This window comes from Berghia stephanieae, chromosome 1 (assembly GCF_034508935.2).
Source record: "Berghia stephanieae isolate SIO BIC M18660-M18661 chromosome 1, UCSD_Bste_1.3, whole genome shotgun sequence".
In the NCBI taxonomy this organism is placed as follows: Eukaryota; Metazoa; Mollusca; class Gastropoda; order Nudibranchia; family Aeolidiidae; genus Berghia; species Berghia stephanieae.
This window is the reverse complement of record NC_088360.1, coordinates 132,038,760-132,043,759: the sequence shown is the minus strand read 5'-3', so window position 1 is coordinate 132,043,759 and position 5,000 is coordinate 132,038,760.

Below are 5,000 nucleotides of genomic sequence, written 5' to 3'. Positions count from 1 at the left end.
AAAAGACTCATTATTTTGGGTTGATCTAATCAAGTAGAAACTTCACGGAAGTAAAAATCCGATCAGTGACCACCCTAGCGACACGCCACTGGTAAATCACGAACAGCACCGTCAGGCCAAAGAACGAAATTATTATCACGCAAATCGTCGTAATTCCATCTCATCATCTCCTTTAAAACATAACATACGGTCACTCACGGAAAGATTTTAACACTGTTATAAACGTACAATTTTTCATATTTATTATCCTATAACCGAACGCAATAGGGCATGAAAGCCGTCACGTCACACATATTTTTTTCGATTCCAAAATCCTTGGAAGTGTGTATGTATCCAGCCCTTTGGGGGAGTAATAATGTGTCTGTGTGTTTTTGTGGGTTTTATGCTTGCAACACATTAAGGTCATATCAGCGCCAGTAAAAGGAAGAAAATGGGATAGTAAAAAGTTCTAGAATTACAATTAAAGCACCCAAGAAAAAGTAAGACATAGAGGAATTGGGATCAAATAGGGATCAGATGTAGATTCCAAGAGCATACCACAAATGTACTTAGTTTGAGATCACCTATAAGTCTCATCCGGACACAAGCACAAAATCCAACAAAGAGGAATACATTCAAATGCTTACATCATACATTCAAAATAACTAATATAATAATACATAACTGAGAAATGATTTACAAGGAAAAAAATATCATCACCCAAAACTAACTATACATTTGACCGTTATCCACCCAGCTAGGGTATCCGGCCAGTGCCAGGACAAAACCAAGTAATTTCATCCCAAGACAAAGACAGAAAGCAATTGGAAAACAGAAACAGGGGGATAGAAGATACCGCAAGTGCCTCCCTGTCCACTATGGGAGGCCAGGAACCCCATCCAGAATCATTTGATTTAACATCGTTGCAACGGGCATCACTTTACGCAAGTTTGAAAGCGCAGAATACTTCAGTTACACTATAATATAGAGACTATACCAATTGGGTTAACAGAAACCATATTCTTTAACAATAAGCATCATATTATTATGACTTATTGAAAATTACTGTATTGTTTAGAATATCACTGATAAAAAGTTGTTCATGTGTTTTTTTTTACGTCAATGAACATATTTCTTCTTGATTAAAATTGGGTTATGCTCAACATGTTAAAATAGAAAATATCCAATGGAAATTGGTTCCGGAGTCCAGGGTAGGCCTATGACGTTGGGCATGCTCTGATCTGGGTCAAGGACACAATGTGGATGGGTGACCAGACGGACAGACTGTAAGACAAATAAACAGACTGACATACAGGTTGATAGTATATATATATATATATATATATATATATATATATATATATATATATATATATATATATATATATATATATAAAGAGAGAGAGAGAGAGAGAGAGGGGGGGGGAGAGAGAGGGAGAGAGAGAGGGAGAGAGAGAAGGAGAGAGAGAGAGAGAGAGAGAGAGAGAGAGAGAAAGAGAGAGAGTGAGATCATTAAATAGATATGAAAATAAATAGATAGACAGTCAGACAGACAGTAGAGATACAAACACGTAGATAGATAAATAGAAAGATAGATAGACAGAAACCCGTCACCACCTCCTCGAAAATAGGACGCTTAATAAAGTAAATTATATCCTCCTGTCGTAGCCAACACCCAGGGGTGGACCACGTATACACTTCATCCTTACGTCTTCAATTTAAGACGGCCAAGTATCTTCATCTCTTTAATCCAATTTCCTAAACGGACCTCAGAGCCGTTCGTCTGCTGGCGCCACAAGACAGAATCACGCGACAACTTGATTTTGAACGAGTTTGATTTTAAAACATAAAAACAAAAAAAAAAAAAACAAAAAAACAAAACAAAAAAAAAACCCTAAGAAAATTAAACAATCCCAAAACAAAACACTGCCGAAATAATGTGTTGAATGAATAACATGAAGCATTGAATTGAGAAGCGGATTAGCTCATTATGGATTAAATGAGGAAAGGTGCAGAGTGCTACAGTATGAGGAAGAGAAGCAATATTGAAAATGGGAATTGAATTTCCGAGTTACAGTAAGTGTAAGATAGATAGATAGCGAGCGAGAGAGAGAGAGAGAGAGAGAGAGAGAGAGAGAGAGAGAGAGAGAGAGAGAGAGAGAGAGAGAGAGAGAGAGAGAAAGAGAGAGAGTGTGTGTGTGTGTGTGTGAGAGAGAGAGAGAGAGAGAGAGAGAGAGGGAGAGAGAGAAAGAGAGAGAGAGTGTGTGTGTGTACGTGTGTGTGTGTGTGTGTGAGAGAGAGAGAGAGAGAGAGAGAGAGAGAGAGAGAAAGAGAGATAATACTGTTCATATATCCTTTAATCATTCGTTTACAATCCACCCCATTATGAAAATGTCAAAAACAAAACGCAATCATTTGAAACACAATACACATGAGATTATCGGGGGGAATCAATGCCCATTGCGTAATTCTTGAGCAAGTCGGAAATGGATCTTAATGAGATTAAAGAATTTCAAAATAATTCTCATAAACACTAATTAATTATTATTTTTTTATACTTTTATTGAGATTTTTTTATATAGCAATATCCACTAAACGTGCTCAAAGCGCTTTACAAGGGGTCCCTGGCTAACAGCAACACGTAACATTTAGAACGGGACATGACGCTTGTTAGGCGATATAACAATTTTTTGGGGGACAAAGACAACGCTGAGTATCGTGAGAGAATGTGAGTAAGGGGCCTTCTCCAAGGACTCAACTATGCGCCGAGCGCGAGGCTCGAACCCAGGACCTTCCGATCCGAAAGCGAGTGTCATACCACTAGACCACATAGCCGCAATTTAAAATTCGTTTTGGTCGCGTCATCAGTATTAATGCTTATATCCGTTGTGAAAGGGTACCGCGTCTGATACCTACCCCTGGTTCGAACTCCGGTTAGAGCCCTAAGCGATCCGATCCTCTCTTGGAACAGTTCTTTACACATTATATTGGTCCATGTTCTGTTCAAGGCGGACACAATAATAAGGATTTCCCCTGCTGCAAGTCTGAGATAGTATTGTCTCTGTTTTGTCTGTCCAATGGTAATCGTCAAAAATGCTGCATGCACCGGGTTTTTTTTTAAAATTACGTTCAATAAAAATTGGCCACCAAGATACATAAATATTATATAAAGGGCTCAGACTCCCGTCAATCTATTTAAAGAGAAATTACAACCTGCCACTGGCCTGCCGAAAGCATACTAGACTATCAGGTTTCAACATCCGCTTTCGTTAATTAAGTGTTTAAAAAACAAACCATCACAGTGCATCGAATTTGCACATCCTTTCAAAAATCGAACAACAAAACAGAATCAATAATAACATCAATGCAACAACAATAACGAAAGGGCAATGAAAACTGGTAAAAACAAAGAAAAAAGCGAAAAATAAAGCATCTGTATAATATCACTACGCCCGCATCGTAATCTAAAAATAAAGTACAATAAATAAATAATATTGTTTAAAAACGGAGCAGCGCTGACGAGACTGCTCAGTTCCATGAAAACTCAAGCCATTTCTGTCATGACTAGGATTAATCAAACTAATTATTTTGTCACGCTCAATACGCGAGGAACCCTCATTGACACCTGCTGTCCAAGGAAAAATATCGTATTGATGCAATGCGTTTAAGTAAAATATTCACAACATCCGCCAGCCAAATTAAATATACTAAGACAAAAAAATATGTGTAACCTTTAAAGTTTATATTCTGATTGATATAATTCTGTGAGAACTAATCATTAACAGGCTGTCTAAAATAATAACAAAGACCTGAGTGACGTCACCTTCGTTCCTTCTATAAAAATTATAAGACAAAATCTAAAAAAAGTGTGTATGAAAGAATGCCAAACAAAACAAAGAAAAATACAAGAAAAAAAATCATCCCCCAAAAAACAGACTTTTTGGTACGATCTTTTTTCTTGGTATTTTTCTTTCTGCTATTCGGCATGCACCTTTTCATAATTTTGTCTTAAAACAGGGCTCCCTAATTTGTTACAAAGATTTTTTTAGGACAGACTGAGAGATAGAAACTTTTCTTTAGCAATAGCTACTAGGACACTGGATAAATATATCACATCTACATGCAATGGCATCTTTATAACTTATATATATATATATATATATATATATATATATATATATATATATATATATATATATATATATATATTATATACATATATATAAATTTTCATGGACAAAATATACACGATTACGAGTAGTGTCTCTTATCCAAGTACTAGTAAATGTCAGGTATGTTTATCTTCCCACCCACCTTAATTCTTGCCAGACCTAGGTCTGGCCATAATTTCTAGAATATAATATTAATGCGATAATATGCTGTAATAATATAAGTAGATATAGCAGGTCTTATAAATAATAGTCAAACGGTAATTGTCGTGGTACCACCGCTTTCAGGATTTTATAATGTGATGCCATGGCATTTTCTCTCTCTCTCTCTCTCTCTCTCTCTCTCTCTCTCTCTCTCTCTCCGTTTCTCTCTCTCTCTCTTTCTCTCTCTCTCTCTCTCCCTCTCTCTCTCTCTCTCTCTCTCTCTCTCTCTCTCTCTCTCTCTCACACACACACACGATCAGTGTTTACGATATAGATTGAAGACTGGGTGAAAGCGTTTGTTACAAAACCGATGAGTAATCAATTAATCGGCAAACAAAACGATTGAAAGGTGGAGAGGTGAGGGAGGAGGAAGGAGGGAGGAGGTTGAGTAAGAGAAGAAGCAGTGATGGAATTCCATTGTGGAGAACTGGGAATCAATCTCCGTGTTGTGAGTAAAAAAATCGCCAACGTTAAAAGTATCAATGACCCATCCCATTGTCATGGTGAATATACTAAACGTCTCAATTTTGATAACGTGCAGCGAGAATAGAACTGGAAATCATAAAACTTTTGATCCGCCCGAATTCGAGTAAAAGTGAAACCGAAAAGGCTACAATCAACGTGTACATCAGGCCTGACATCCGAAGC